Source organism: Protopterus annectens, chromosome 8.part0, assembly GCF_019279795.1.
Source record: "Protopterus annectens isolate FY-2018-M chromosome 8.part0, PAN1.0, whole genome shotgun sequence".
In the NCBI taxonomy this organism is placed as follows: domain Eukaryota; kingdom Metazoa; phylum Chordata; order Ceratodontiformes; family Protopteridae; genus Protopterus; species Protopterus annectens.
The window spans coordinates 1931711356-1931727819 of record NC_056741.1 but is presented as its reverse complement, the minus strand read 5'-3'; the positions used below and the strand labels follow the sequence as shown (position 1 = coordinate 1931727819).

Genomic DNA, 16464 nt, shown 5'->3' with positions numbered 1-16464 from the left:
CTTCTGTCCTGTGCAAGTAAAAACGTAACTGTCTGTGAACATCTAGTTGGTGAAGTTTATATTCTGCCTTGTTGCCATGATTAGGGAAGAATACAGGTAGTTCTACTGATTGATTCAGATTGAACTCTGAGCAAACCTTTGGTAGGAAAGAGGGGTTGGTTCTGAGAGAATCCTTATCTTTGTGAAAAATTAAGTAAGGGGGAAGGGTGAATGGATAACGCTTGTAATTCTGATACCCTACTAGCTGAGGTAATGGCAGTCAAGAAAATAGTTTTCCAAGTCAAGAATTTCAGGGCACAAGTACTAGCCGATTCGAAAGGAGGAAGACTCAAGGCAGCTAGGACTAAACTTAGATTCCAAGTAGGAGGTGGTTCTCTTATTGGGGGTCTTAAGAGGATAGTACCTTTTAGGAAAGCTTTGCATAACCTGTGGGACATAACATTTGAGCCCATTTCTCCCACATGAAAGTTGGAAATGGCAGCCAGCTGAACTCGGATAGTTGCTGCTGCTGCTGCTTGGTTATAGGTTTCAGCAAGAAATTTGAGGATCTTTGAAACAGGTGCAATAAAAGGGTCAGTGCTATATCTGGCTGCCCAACAAGAGAACTGCTTCCATTTGCTACTATAAAGTTTTCTCGTTGAGGATTTGTGAGAGGAAATTAAAATATGTTGTACTGTTGGGGAGATGTCAGGAAGCCTGGCTAAGACAGAAAGTGGAGGAACCAAGCTGTCAACTTGAGGGTCTGTATGGGAGGATGAAGCGTACCCAACTGATGCCACCAGAAGATCTGGAAATGGGTCCAGGATCCAAGGCTCCTCCTAGAGGTGGGGCCATAGAAAGGGGATTCCAAAAAAGGAAGAGAGAGTCCATCATACAATGGCACCAGAAACATGTGCTCACAAAGAACATCTTTTTTTATCAGGACAAGTGTTTCTTACAAATAAAAGGTACTGCTATGGGAGCATCTTTTGTACCAATATATGCCGATTTATTTATGGCTTATATTGAACAACACATTATTTATGATAACTCCCATAACTTATACATAGAATAAATGGATATCTGTAGACGATATTTGGATGATTGCTGGTTGGTGTGGAGATTGGATACGGAAAACCTTTTGGAATTTATTACATATTTAAATGAGAACAAATGGGGAATTGAATTTATGGTCAACTATGACAAAAACAAAATAATTTTTTTGGAGTTTTGGTTTCTCGTGCACCTGACCATACATTGACCACTGAAGTTTACCGGAAATTCCCCGAAAATAATTCGCTTCTCCATGCCACCAGCTGTCATCCTCCTCATATTTGTAAGAATATCCCTAAATCTCAACTCATGAGAATGAAACACATTTGCTCTGATAATAACACCTATAAACATTTTAGAGATGATTTGGTACTTAGATTCAGGGACAGAGGTTACAAAATGGGTCAAGTTATACATACAAAACACGTGGTTGATAATATGGAGTGACATAACCTTCTTTATAAAGAAAAGGGTGACAGAGGGGGTGCGCCACCTAGACTAATCACCATCTATGGACGCAATACTAAGGCATTAATGAATATTGTTCAACAACATTGAAATATTTTGACATGTGATACTAGACTGAGTGAATTGTTGGGTGACAGATGTCTTTTCTCATTTCATAAAGGCAAAAATCTTGCTGCATTTTTTAACCATTTCAAACATGGGCAATCTCCCAATATTAAATCAACTCAAACTACTTTGTCATGTGAGCCCCTAATTGGTTGCCATCCTTGTGGCTATTGTGTCCATTGTTCCAGGCTATTGAAAACCAGAAGTTTTAGCAGTCAAAACACCCCTCAAGTCTATGACATCAGATTTTTTGCTAATTGCACTTCCGACTGGGTGATTTACTTAGCTAATTGTAACTGCTCAGCTATCTACATAGGTCAAACTTCCAGATCTTTGAAATTTAGGATATATGAACATCTTAGTGAGATACAACACCACAAAGAAACCAATGCCCTTTATAAGCATACCCTGTCACATAAAAATGCATATTTTAATTTTACTATTATTGATAAAATTATGAGACCCAGGAATAACAAATTGGGTTGGCACGATTTGTTAAACACTATGGAGAAAAAATGGATTGCTAAATTAGGAGGTCTCTTTAAACCAGGACTTAATGAGCATCTTTATTTGATCAAGTCTTTTTCTTTTTGTATTTAAGTATTTCTTAATTGGTTACTTTTTCACACTGATGAAGGCTTTGTATTCATTCAGCCGAAACCAGTTTGTTTTTTAAGAATACTTTTATTAAAGTATTTTCTGGTGCCATTGTATGCTGGTCTCTCTATTCTTTTTTGGAATGCCTTTCTTATTTTGAGACCTTGCAGCTGCCATAGTCGCAGAGTTTTTTGTAGTTTCTGCCATAAAAAGGGGAACCATATCTGATGAGGTCAGTAAGGGGCAATGAGTATCAGTTTGCAACCCAACGATGTTGCTTCTGAAGAACCTTGGGTATTAGAGGAAATGGGGAGAAAAGTATAAAGGAGTCCCGGGGAACAATCATCAACAAGTGCATCTCTGGGTGACTGTCCCAGTGGGGGGACTAGGGCAAAATAGTTGCTGCATTTGGTATTGATGGAGGTGGCAAAAAGGTCACAGCAAGGCTGGCCCCACTTGTGAAAAATTGGGTTCGCAATATCCTGCTTCAGGGACCACTAGTGAGGCATAAGGATAGCTCTGATCAGCTTGTCTGCTATCATGGTGGATTTCCCCAGAATGTGCATCGCAATCAGAAAGTGTTGGGAAGACATTGCCCACTGCCATACTCTTAGAGCGTCTCGACACAAGGGGCAAGATCTGGTTCCACCTTGCTTGCTGTACCACACTACTGACATGCTGTCCATTTGAATTGCGATTGCCCCCATAGGTACAGAGTCCTGTAGTGCTTGCAATGCCAAGAGCACCATTCTCATCTCTAGGACGTTGATGTGCAAGTGGTACTCGTGTTGTTGCCAAATTCCTTGAACAGTCTGCTCCAGATAATGCCCCCCCACACCCTATCTGGGAAGCGTGCGTAGACTGAAGCCACCATTTTAGGTCCTTCTTGCAGGTCTCCGTGATGAGAATTTCGTGTGACATGGACAGGTCTTGCATGGATCATTGAGCAAACAGGAGCCACTGTAATATCCTCATGTGGAAGCGTGCCAAGGGAACTAGTGTTATTGCTACCAAACATTGTGCCCATTCTTGCCTGAATCTTTTTCTTCTCGATTAAGACTGAAATCTGATGTTGAATGGTAGATGCCCTCTTCTGAGGCAATTTTGCTATCATGTCTTTTGTATCCAAATCTGCCCCAATAAATGTAATATACTGACAGGGCAACAAGGCAGACTTTTCGTAGTTTATAGTGATGCCTAGCTATATCTAGAGGCGAATTGTGGTGTCCCTTGCCTCAGTTAGTCGATGCTCGGTGGTGGTGGTAAGGAGACAGTCGTCTAAGTATGGAAACACCCGGAATCCTAGATGCCTCAGATGAGCCATGACTACTGCCATGCATTTGGTGAACACCCTGGGGCTGTGGTGAGACCAAAGGACAGAGCTCTGAACTAGTAGTGACTGGCTCCCAGCCGGAAACGTAGATATCTCCTGGAGCACCTGTCCTTCTTGATATGGTGGTATGCATCCTGGAGATGGATGGAGCACATCCAATTGTCCTTTCCAAAAATGGGAAGTATGGACTACAGTATCACCATCCGGAACTTTGTCTTCTTGACAAACTTGTTGAGTCTGCTGAGATCCAAAATGGGCCTCCAGTCCCCTGTCTTCTTTGTAACTAAAAAGAACCTTGAGTAAGTTCTGGATCCGATTTGGTCTGCGGGGACTTCTTTGATGGCTTGTTTTTCTAGCAACCTTTGACTTTCTAGGGTTGTTTGTTCCCTTAAATTGGGTGGCACATGGATTTTGTTTTCTGGGAAGAGGTGGCATGGAGAAAGGAACACTGTATCCCTTGGATATTACCAACTGTACCCATGTGTTTTTTGTGATACTTTGACAGGCTTCTGGGTACTGTGACAATCTGCCCCTGACTGGCTCCAAAGGTGGACAGGCGGGCCTCCTTTAAGGAGCACTGGAAGGGCCTACTCGAGAATGTATCTCTGTCGCTCTGACTCTGCAGAACCCCTCTGCCACGAGGGCGGCATCTCCCATTATTGTTCCCCCCTCTACCCCTGTGGGAAAGTCACCACATGCATCAGGAGTAGCTCTCTGGGATTTCTGGAACTACATTTTCCAGCCTTTCTGACCTTTGGGATAAGGTCTAGTAGGCGCGGAAAAAAGTACTGCCACGGCAGAGTCAGTTTTGCAGTCTTGCTCACACCTGGTAAGAGTCTCTTTTACCGTGGGCCCGAACAATGATGAGCCATCAAATGGGGCATTGGTAAAGGAGGACTTGAAGGGCTTCTCGAACTGACAAAAGCGCACCAAGGAATGTCTCCATAAGGTGTCTCCTGAGCCTGCTGCCCTGCTCGCTCCATCAGCTGCATAGGAGATAAGCTGTATGGAAGAGTTAATTACAGAAGATAAGGTCGCAAGCTGAGAAGCAGTTCTGTCTGCAGCTCCTGCAGCTGTAGGATCCTGTATGGTATCTCCTAGCTCTTTCAGCAGATCCCTCTGGAGAAGAGTAAAATGGGACAAATAATTCAGTGACCTAAAGGTAAAGGCTACTGAAGAAAAGACACGCTTCCGTTTCTGTCCATCATAAGGGACTCCTTGATCAGCAGATGGACAGAAGAAGTTTCTGTTAATTCCTTCTTTCTGGCTGCCGTAACCACCAGAGCATCAACTGGCACGCCCTTAGTCAGGAAAGGTTTGATGTCTGGTGCAGTGATACACTTACTGGACCTCCACAGAACTGGTTGCATTGATTCTGGAGTGCTCTACTCCTTTTGACTCACTACACCTAGTAGGGGTCAAAGGGCAGAGACACCCAAGAAGTGGAGGGTCAGGAACCGAATGCATCCAGATACACGGACTTGTCTTCAGAAGGGGAAAGGGATTTCCAGCCACCACTCTGCTTGAGGAGTTCCAAGATTTCTGAAAATGAGACATCCTCAGTGGGGGACTATGGGGACCCTTCCGAGTCCTCCAAGTCCGTGTCTGATGTCAGGGACTTGAGGGAGTCTAAATGCTTCCTCTTGCAAGTCTTCTTCCGAGAGACCTCCTCTGAGGAGTGCTCTGGAGAGGTTTTGGAAGGGGAGGGGGGGTCATCCGAAGGGGCATCCTGGGGGATTGGTTCCCTACACCTGGGGAGGAGGGGTGGTTCAGAGGTGGACACTGGCCCGGAAGGAGCAATTGGAGCGGAGGATGGAGCAGTCTGAGAGGACAGCACACTCCTCATCACCTCAAAGGCACAACAATCCCGGCCTGACAGAGTGTCTCCTCCGAACTGAGGGTGATGGCTCCGAGGCCAATGTAGGCACCAAACTCACCTGTGCCAAAGCTCCGAGTGGGAGAGTAGGATCCAACAAGGGTCTGATCTCGCTCTCTCCCCCCGGAGCCGACGAGGGAGTGTTGGCCCCCAGATCCCCCGAGAGAAGGTGGTATCAAGATCAGAGCAGATATTGGACCTGAGAGACCTGGGGGTTTTCAGATCCAACGGTTCCACCACAATGACCTCCATGCACTCTGGCTCTGAACTCAGGTGAGTTGAAGGAGGAATCAAAGACAAAGTAGGTTGGGCAGTCGGCTCCAATTCCATATGGGCTGGGCTCGATAAAATTTTAGCCAAGGCTGATGTCCTGAGTAGCCTCTTTACCACCCTATCCACAACGTCATCTGAAAGGCTCCTGGATGATCGAGAGGAATGGGTGGATGACTGGTGACTGCCCACCACAGACTGGAGAAGTGGGGACTGTGGTACAGAACGCACCGGTTCCAAGCAGGGAGATCTGGATCTTTTTTGGCTCCTAGATGGTTCTGAAGATACTGATGGAACCAAAGGAAATAAAGCTACTGGATCCGATGAACTTGACAGTTTGTCTTTGCCCTTCGACGGTTCCAAGGCCAGAGCCGAAGAAGATGCCACTTTGGAGGATTTGTCAGATTTTCCTGCCTGATTCCCTTCCTTTGATGCCTCAAAAGGCCCTTTCAATAAACCTCTCAAGATTAGCTTGTTCTTGCACTCCTGCAGGACTCTAGAGCTTAAACCATAACAAATAGAACAAGAATCCTGCAGGTGAATAACTCCCAAACAGTAAACGCAGCTGGTATGACCATCAGTTAGAGACATATTTTGAGTGCTGGAATCACATTTCCTGAATCCAGAAGGCTTGGATTCTTTTGAAGCTTCCTTAGACATATTTACCACAAAAATACAAAACAACAACAAGATACTATAACCTGGTAATAGAATGGAAAGAAACACTCAACCAAAAAACAGACAGCAAAAATTTTTTTTTTTGAAAAGGGAAAGAAGCGGAAGGAGGAGAGTCTCTAAGTCAAACAACAACTCCTCCAACTGAGGAGATGCCTCTAACTTAAACGGCTAGCTCCTTAGGTACAGAAGGGAAATAAGGTAAAGCCCTCTGACTAAAATGGGCGGAAAGTGAAGAACGAATCCTCAAACTTAAATGGATCCACAAGTTAGAAAGAAGAGAAGGGGTAGGCCTGAGCGATAAAGAAATGATAGCCTCAACAACAAACAGCAACAAAGAGGGCAGTAGATAGTGGGATAGACAAACACCAGATTCTACTGACCTACAGAAACAACTATGCTATCAAATAACAAGATTTTATGAGAAATAATTAGAAAAAACAATCTAACCCAACCATCGAGAAGGAAGGCGAGATCGTGACAACATAACATCAAGTGATATTTAAAAACTGGGAAATAATAAAAAGTGACCTGGAATTAAGGGATAAAATGGATATTAAACCTAAGATTGTTTATAAAAAAGGCACTACGTTAAAAACTATATTAGAATGGCCAGTTATGTATATAAAAAAAAAATAATAATATTTTGAATGGGGGAATGCACAAATGTGATCGCTGTGGTTTTTGTAAATAAGTTCAAACGTAATAGTTTGACCATCTGTGATTACAATATTGTCTTGAGGGACAGGTTTAACCGTTTATCTAAAAGGGTTGTATATGCTGCAATATGTCAACAATGCTCCGTATTTTATATTGGAAAAATGAAATGCATGTTAAAAGAACATATGTACGAGCATATGTAAGAGATAAAGAAACAAAAAACCACAAATGCCCTAGCGAAGCATATTTTAACTCATGTAGACCATTGTTTTAAATTTAATGTGATAGAAAAGATTGATTGTAGTATAAGGGGAGCTCCTTGGGCAATATTATTAGAAAAAAAGGAATTCTTTTGGCAATTAATACTGAATGTGACAGACTATCTGGGTTTGAACGAACATTGTTCTATAACAAGTGTTCTAAAATTAAAAGCTCTAAAGAGGTGATTGTAAACTGTCTTCTGGCTTTTCCCAGTTAGGGTCGCCACAGCAGAACTCCGGTCCGCTAATGGTTGACAGTGAATTTTTACGGTGTTGAGTTGCTAGCCCAGTGCCCAACCTTCAAAATAGGCACACCCACACACGCTTGCACCTACCTGTCCTTAAACTTATAGCAATATATGTTAAATAACTTATGCTGTACCAAGCTGCATTTTACAGCAATTGGGTTTTTGATGGTTCTTTTAGATATGCTTTATACTATGTATGCTGGTAACTGTTTAGAAATGGGAGCTTGGTTTCTTTAATTTTTAGGACTGGTTAACATGGAGGGTTTGGTCATGTCTCTGTATTTGATTGGATAATTTTTAGAGGATGTATTTTAAACTGGATATTTAAGTGGTTTGATTAATTATTTTAATTTGTCTGATGAAGTCTTGTATTTTACAAGACAAAAGCGCTTACTGTTTTGGTTCTTTGATACGAGTGGATATTAAATATTTGTACTCCTACACAGTTCTCAACAAGCATGATTTTTTTTCTGCACTCTTATCTTAGTAATTTGTTGTTCCATTTGAGTGCTTGGTTTTATAACCGGGAGTATTTCTTTGTTTTTAATGTGTGGAACTCAGTGTTTTTGTTAAGGTTGTATCTTACGTTATGATTTATTATTAGAATACTGGATGTTTTCTTAAGTAGGCTAGTATTGGTTCTAGGCTGATTTTGGTGATTTGCTGGACTTGTTATTGGACCTGGGTTGGGGTTGATATCGCTACTACATAGCAGTTAACAGGCAATGTTTATTATGGCTTGTAGGTATTTGGAGAAGGCTAAGTCACATTGTATGGCTACGTTAGATTTGCTTTTATAATTTTCATAAATTCTTCACTGGGGGGGGGCAACCATGAGTGAAGTAGAGCTAGAGCTGTATGAAAAAGGAGACAAACAGAAATTTAACAAAGTCTTGTTATTGGTAGGCAACATTAAAAAATTAATACGAGCAAAGTATTGGCTTGGGGAAGCTGTGGGTGCATGTGCATTGAGAATGTGGGAGGTAAGGATATACTATACTATTATGAGGTAAGGTACATGCCAGGTAAGTCAGCACAACATTAATTCTCACTTGCGATGCACTAATAACATTCCTGGGCTACATTCACTTCCTTTAGGCTGTATGTAGCTGTGTGTTAGCTTTCAACAGTGGGAAAAAAGAGGGAGGACAAACATACCAGATAATAGTAGAGGAATTAGTAGTTTAGTACTGGCACAACCTACAGGGTTACAACGATGATTCAGGCAGTCTATTTGTTAAATACCAGTAGCCACAGTGTAAAATGCTGAACAGTTAACAGAGTTAGCATTGCACTAGTAAATGCAATATATGTTGAAATTACATCATACTGTTAGCAAGCATGGGAGGGTGTTCAGGTAACAAGTGTGTCTATCGTCCTGGGTTCAATACTATTTTGATTGGGCTCACAGAAAAAGTTCTTACTATGAACATATTTTACTATCAAGAGGAACGTTTCTGGCAAACATGTAGCACTGCCATGGGGGCCTCATTTTCCCCTATATACTCAGATTTATTCATGGTGTATGTAGAGGAGCAATTGATTTATGATGCCCTACATAACATTTATACATCTGAACTTGACATTTGGCGTCGTTATCTAGATGACTGCTGGCTCATATGGAAGGGAGATGCGGAACATCTTGAGGAATTTGTTCAATACGTTAACTACAATAAATGGGGTTTACAATTTACTTGCCACCATGATCAACATCAAATAACTTTCTTAGATGTTTTAGTGACTAAGAATGTTGATGGTACATTGAACGCCCAAGTTTTTCGCAAGTTCCCGCAATACAACCCCATGTTATATGCCAGCAGTTTTCATCTGCCACATGTCACCCATAACATTCCCAAGTCACAATTTATTAGACTCAAATTGATTTGTTCCGATGCCTAACAGTATGAGAACTCTAGGCAGGATATGGTCCAGAGATTTAAACGTAGGGGGTATAAATCAGAGGTTATCACCATGGCTTGTCATCAGGTATCATGCAGGGAAAAGTCTGATCTTATGACATATCAGGATAAAATAAAATCCATCCCTTCTCAATCCATGTTTATTACTACATATGATCGGAATACTGACATGTTTTGTCAGGTCATTCATCAGAACTGGAACATACTACGGTCAGACCACAAACTGGGACGGGTCATTCAGAACAGATGCCATTTTGGTTTCAGAAGAGGCAAGACAGTGGGGTCACATTTAAATCATTACAAACAGAGATTGAACAAGGTTAGGTGCTTGACATAGTTTACACTGACAGATAAGGCCATTAGTGGATGTTTTCCATGCGGTCACTGTGTTCATTGCAACAGAATTAACAAAATCAAGAGTTTTAGTACTCGGAATACAAGCAGGGTTTATGACATCAATTTTTTTGCTAATTGCTCCTCAGACTGGGTAGTATATCTTGCTACGTGTTCCTGTGGGGCTTTTTATGTGGGTCAAACCTCTAAGTCATTTAAATTTTGGGTCAGCCAACACTTAAGTGATATCAAACATAAAAGGATTACAAATGCCTTATATAAACATTCTGTAATACACTCATTTGCTATTTACAGATTTACTATTATAGACATTATCTCAGGCAAGAGGAATAACCCTATTGGTTGGCATACTATATTGGATAATAAAGAGAAGAAGTGGATAGTTAGACTGGGGGGATTATTCCCACCTGGACTTAATGGTTTATTATGATCAACCTATGGGATGCCTTGTTGTTAATTGTGATTAGTACTTATAGTGGAATTGGTGACTACTTCATTGACACTGAAGAAGGCCTTGGTTTAGCAGCCGAAACCGGTTTGTCTTGCTTTTATTTATTTAATAAAAAAATCACACTGGTTCATCTTACCCTCAATGTGCTGGCTATAATTTTTTGAATCCTCTTCATACTACATGTACAACTCTCCTTGTTCTTGTTCAACATATTCATTAATAACCTCCACTTAACACCTAAACTAGCCATTATCATACGGTATGCAGATAACTTGACAATTACCTGTTCTGCTAAAAGCATAGATAAATTAAAGCAACTCACCCACAAGTCTTTCTACACCATAGAGGCCTGGCTGTCTAATACATAACTGCTCCGTAACCCTTAAATAAAAAAAAACATCCTATTTATTCCAAAGCATTCAAAAAACTACAAATATGATTTCAAAATCACTTCCTCTAATAACACTAACATAGAACTACTTAGCCAAACTAAGCTTATGTGAGCCACTACTGATGAAAGCTTAAAATGTGTTCAACATATAAAACAAGCAGTCACAAACACCCACCAAAAGAGTGGTGCCCTCTATAGAGTCAAACAATGCCTCACAGATGATGCCAGAAAACATACAGTTCAATCCCTTCTCATTCCTACACTACTTTACGCTGCTCCCATCTTGATTAAGTTACAATCCACTCAACTCTCACTCTTATAACAGTGTTCTAATAAAGTGGCAAGAGTCACACCAATCATCATTCTTCACGGGACACACCATTGACTAACTTCACAGGTTAGAGCTAATGCATTACTTTACACTTTCCTAACTAATCACTCTTCACAAACTCATCTATTATCCAGACAAATGCCAGAGTTTGAAAAATATTCTCCAACTTTATAACCTAAGAAGACAACTGAGATCCACTACCAAGATCTTATTAGCTGTTACAAAAGTTAACAGCTCAGCTGGTAACTCTTTGTACTCCTCTTTCTTGGCCAAGATTTGTAAATCCCTTCTTCTCACTCTAAGAAACACAGAAAACACCAAATATTTTAAAGCACAAAAAAGAGAATACTTGAAAAGATACCTGTCCCTGTACATGTACAACTCCTAGATGATAAATGTCCTGTCCCTTACTTTCTCCTATTCCAAGCACTATATCCTCAGTTACTGATCTAAAATCTCTTCCTTGTCCTCAGCCACTCCCTCTTCTTCATTCTACCTGTCCAAAAACATTCTCTCTCTCACCCCACAATTCTAATCCTCCATTTTTCTTCTTTTCTCTTCTCTTCTCCTACCAAGTTCATTTCAACATACATTTTATAGCTCTTTACGGTGTCGCTATTAATTAATGACACAACTTTTTTTTACATTCGTTGATTAGTTGTAAATCTCTCTTTACGGTGTAATTTATGTCAAAGAATGACTTTTTCTGGAGCTTTTCTTCCTGGGCCTCCAATGAAAAGGGGTAGCCTTCTGCCCAGTCAGACTATCCCAACACACAAATGCAACAAACAAACATGTGGTATGTAAGCCGCAGTGGTGCAGCGGTAGCGTTGTTGTCTCACAGCAAGAGGTTCTCCCGTTCGATTCTCGGCTGGAGCGCCTTCTGTGTGAAGTCTGCATGTCCTCCCCGCGGTCGAGTGGCATTCGAAAGACATGCGTAGAATGGGCGTGCCTTCGTTGAAGGTTGGGTGTCGAGCTGGCACCTCGGCACCCATAAAAAAACTACTGCCAATCATTAGCAGACCGGAGTTCTGCTGTGGCGACCCCTAACCAGGAAAAGCCGAAAGAAGAAGAAGAAGATAAGTAAATAAGTACGGGAGAAAGGAACTAATGTGCAAAAGTGAGTGAATGAAGAAAAGGGCAAGATGACGAATTTAGTGTGAGCATGTAACAAAAAAAGGAAGAAGGCATAGCTAAGTGGGAGCCTGCAAGAGCAGCATGAGGGGAACTGGACAAAAAGGCATAGAAGTGACCAGCAACTTTAAGAGTAAAATAAAGCATACCAGCCAAAAAGAGGGGATCACTGGATGCCATATTTGAACTTTTAGAAGATTTATCTTAAGAATGGTCACTGTATTAAAAAAATAACAACAAACATCTTACAAAATTACATGCCTATGCATTTAGCATCAATGATATTTTAGATTCTCCTCTGGGAAGAAGAAAAAAAATGAAAATTTTAAAGCATTTCTTCAATTCAATAATTTGACAGACTGAAGTCAGCATTCAGATTCTAACCTGTTTTTAATGTTGCTGCTAGGTCAACAAAACTAGATAAGGCTAATCCTGTGAATGTAGTACTTTGGAGTTTTACAAAGGCAATTTCTGCAATTAGCACACATGATTAAGGCTCTGAAAGGTACAGGGCTTGATTCCTTCCACTTCCATTTGGTGACTCTGAGCAAGAGATTTAAACCAGACAGAGTTCACAGGGTTGCCCCTGAAAACGGACACTTCTGTCCTGTTAGGCTACCTGGTAAAAGAAGCACTAAATTTAGTGCAACACAGAGAGCTGGTAAGAATGTTGGATCATACGGTCAAGGGGTAAGGCAGTCAGCATTCTAAAAGTTTTCCAAAAAGGTAATTAAAACAAAAAATTTATACAGCTGGTTATAGAGAAATGTTCCAATGAGAAGTGGTTGTAATTAAGATACGTGAATTTACCCTGAATTAGAAATTGGGCATATGCCACATGCACATCCACAATTCATGTTGGAAATTAGAAAATATGATTCTAAAATACTTTCTGTCGTTCTTGATGGGAGAACCATGGATTAAAGACATTTTAAAGAACTAAAGATATAGACAAAGAGATAGTTTCAGAGTCTGGTTTATGCTGCCAATGGACTGTAAAGCCAGTATCCTATTATAAAAAGATGAAGGGGATGGTGTTAGTGGTTTGCATCTTAAAAAGGGCAGTGACTTTGCTTTTCTGCAGAGACACTATTCAGAGTATTGCGTGCAGTCCTGAACACTGTATATACTTTAAAAGGTTGTTTCTACTGCAGAAAAGCTAGACAAAGGTGACCAACTGTACAAAAGGAATGCAGGACCTTTTCTTTGTATGTACAAGACAAAAATATTTCGATCAATCCTGATACATAACAAAAAAATTTCATAGGAGAAATCAATAGATCAAGTACAAAAATGGTAGATTAAAATTCATAAAAAATGAGAAAGAAGAAAATGACAGTGTGTGCACATTGTGGGCTAACTTATAGGTTCATAGGTGGTACTAGGCTATTGGCCCTAGGGCCTATACAAGCCTAGCCATAACAATTCCCTGGCTATTTCTTTCCACACTATTTACTTCCCTGGACCCCTGTCTAGCAGGGCGACTGACATGATCCCCGGGTTGAATTTCCTTTCTCCCATCCAATCAAGGTTCCTTTTGAAGAGGGCCAAAGAGGCACTCTGCTTGACATGTATGGGCAGTCTATTCCGGAGTCTGGGGAGTCTCTGGGTCAGGAACCTATCCCTCCAGCATGTTTTGTTTATTGTGATGACAAGGTTTAGATCCCTGGAACGTGTGGCTCTGAGGGATTGGGATTTCTTTAAGTGGAGCATGTCCAGCAGCTCTTTTCTTTTTTAAAAAAGACAATGGGAAATATTTACAGAAAGAACTATAAAGTTGTGGAATTATTTTGGCTGTGGTACTGTAATCCCAGAGACAAGAATTAATTTTAACAAAAGGAAAGATTATCCTCCACATCCTCATCATTAACCTCTTTTCCCACATTTTCTACATGGGGTTGAGGTGTCGTGGTAACTGTCACTATCTGTCTCAATTACAGCAAGTAGGAAATCTGGCATAAATTAAGAGAGCTGAGCAACTGCTAGGCAGCTAGCAGCTAAAGTTAAGCAATATGAAAGGCAGTACTGCCTGTTTCACTGGTGTCATGCACTCCTGTTCTCCGTTACTTTATCCTATGCTCTGCTACATTATGTTATGCTACATTGCTACTCTATGCATGATGTTATGCTACATTGCTGCTCTATGCTATGTTAAGTTCTGTCATATACATGTAGAATACGCTTATTTCATATGAAAACATGTCATGATGAAGAGCTTTTAGGGTCTTTCAACAGAGCTACTCCTGCCTTCTGTTTTACATAAATGGCTAGAGCTCTATATGCCATTCACCACAAAAAGATTGATGTGCCATTTAATGAGTAATGGCACAAGGATTAAGAAATTGTGGTAACAGATCCCCAGAATTCTCTTCCAGCAGTATATTCCTCTTGCACCTATTACCATAAAGCATTTAACATCTATTTCCAGAACTAAAACACATGGAATTTACTGGATATGAATTCTCTTCCAGCAGTATATTCCTCTTGCACCTATTACCATAAAGCATTTAACATCTATTTCCAGAACTAAAACACATGGAATTTACTGGATGTGTGTGTGTGTGTGTGTGTGTGTGTGTGTGTGTGTGTGTGTGTGTGTGTGTGTGTGTGTGTGTGTGTGTGTGTGTGTGTGTCTAATGTGTCTCCTTTACATGAAACAGACTATGAAGCTATTTAAAAATTAATGCAGCTCAGAAAGGTCTGAAGAAGCTTTAGATGGAAAAAACTTCAGTGTGGCATTTTCCTTTGATGTGAATCAAGCCACAATAAAACAGAAGTAAAATAGAAGAGAGATTTTCATTATTACCTTGAAGGCCCTGATGATACCTGGAACTGATACATCAATAAAATATTAACATGAAATAACAATCATTAAAGGACAGGAATAAAAATGTTTAAACAGCCATTAACCTACAGGATAACAGAAACAACCAAGAAATACTTGTCATTATTAGTGCAACCTTGTAAATAAAGTTACTGGTAAAAATGTCTTCAACAAAGATCAACATGTAGGGGCAGGATTTTAACAGGCATGCAAAAGAGTCGGTTACTGTTCTCCTCTGAGAAGGAAACTCAAGCTGGTTAGTACCAGCTGAGCAGAACTGACTTGTCAAAGACTAGGGGTCACAAACAGAAGTCAAAGTAAAAAGCAGATGACCTAGTCGGGGATCATTAACTGCTTGTTGCTCATGCAGATGGAAAGATCCCATTTGCAATGTGTGGTCACTCAGTTTTGAAAAGTGACAGTGATGCTACAGAACTGGCAGACTGGTAGTGTCAAGCAACATTAGACGGCTCTCTTTCTCTTGGCGGGGGGGGGGGGGTGATAGTTATCATACTAGCAGCTAAACTACAGGCCAAAGGACTTGGATAAGAGTGAAGCAAAGGAGAGGTGATGTAGCAGTCAACAACTGGAGGTATACATACAGTGCAATGACATCACAGAATGACGAAATGCAGGGACAAAATGATTCATTAAAAGAATCTTCTCCACTGCCACGATGGTGCCCTTTATGATGCCCTCAGCACTGTACTTATCAGACTATGCAATAAGAGATCTCGGTCAGTTTATTGAAACACTTCTGCATACAACTCAGCATACAGAACAAAATGACGTCTTCCTAGCTCCGCCCCCAATGAAGCATGCAAAACAGGACACGACTATATTGTGCAAACACACACAAGAAACGTTTCTTTGGGTGAAAAGAAGGACGTTCATCTCAGTTAATTTACATATTATCCCTGCAGTTGAAGGACTTTAGATAATGAGGAGAAACTCAAATGGTTAAAATAAATTTGTACGCCTATGTTTTTCAAAGCTGAATGTTCTGTTTCTGTGATTCAAGTAGGTATGCATCTGCCAGCTACAATGGAACCAACCTCAAGGATGGACAACAGGATGTCTCGACTTGTTGCTCCAGTACGAAAAATTAAAATACATATTACAACAACGATGACCGTAAGCTTGACAGTGGTAAGTTTTTGGTGGAAAATATATCAATATGCTACAACCTGTAAAAAAATATATATATACTGTAAGACTCAGAACAACTAATATTCATGGGAGATGGGATGTTTTAATTCTTGACAAAGCCCACCCACCTCCTCAAGGAGAATAAACTTCATTCTCTGCCACCCTACAAACTGAAAAAAAAATGTAGATTTCTGTTACAACAGGAAACGTTTAGAAGCTCATCAACAGTGAGTGCATGGAATGCATAACATGGTTAAAATGTACAGAGATAAAGGCTTTAAAATTATGGAAATGTAATAAAGATGGAAATGCTATCCATCTTGGTGGCAAAGAAAGAAGCAGGGAAAAAAAACAGCTCAAAGCACATAAGAAATATAATTATTTCAA

The 16464-nt window shown here is 40.5% G+C and overlaps 1 protein-coding gene across 3 annotated transcripts in view; it reads right to left on the bottom strand.

Annotated features, from left to right (window-relative positions):
• Positions 1-16464, bottom strand: part of LOC122809734 — a gene marked incomplete at its 5' end in the record, with an annotated part of 455767 nt that overhangs the window by 438682 nt on the left and 621 nt on the right.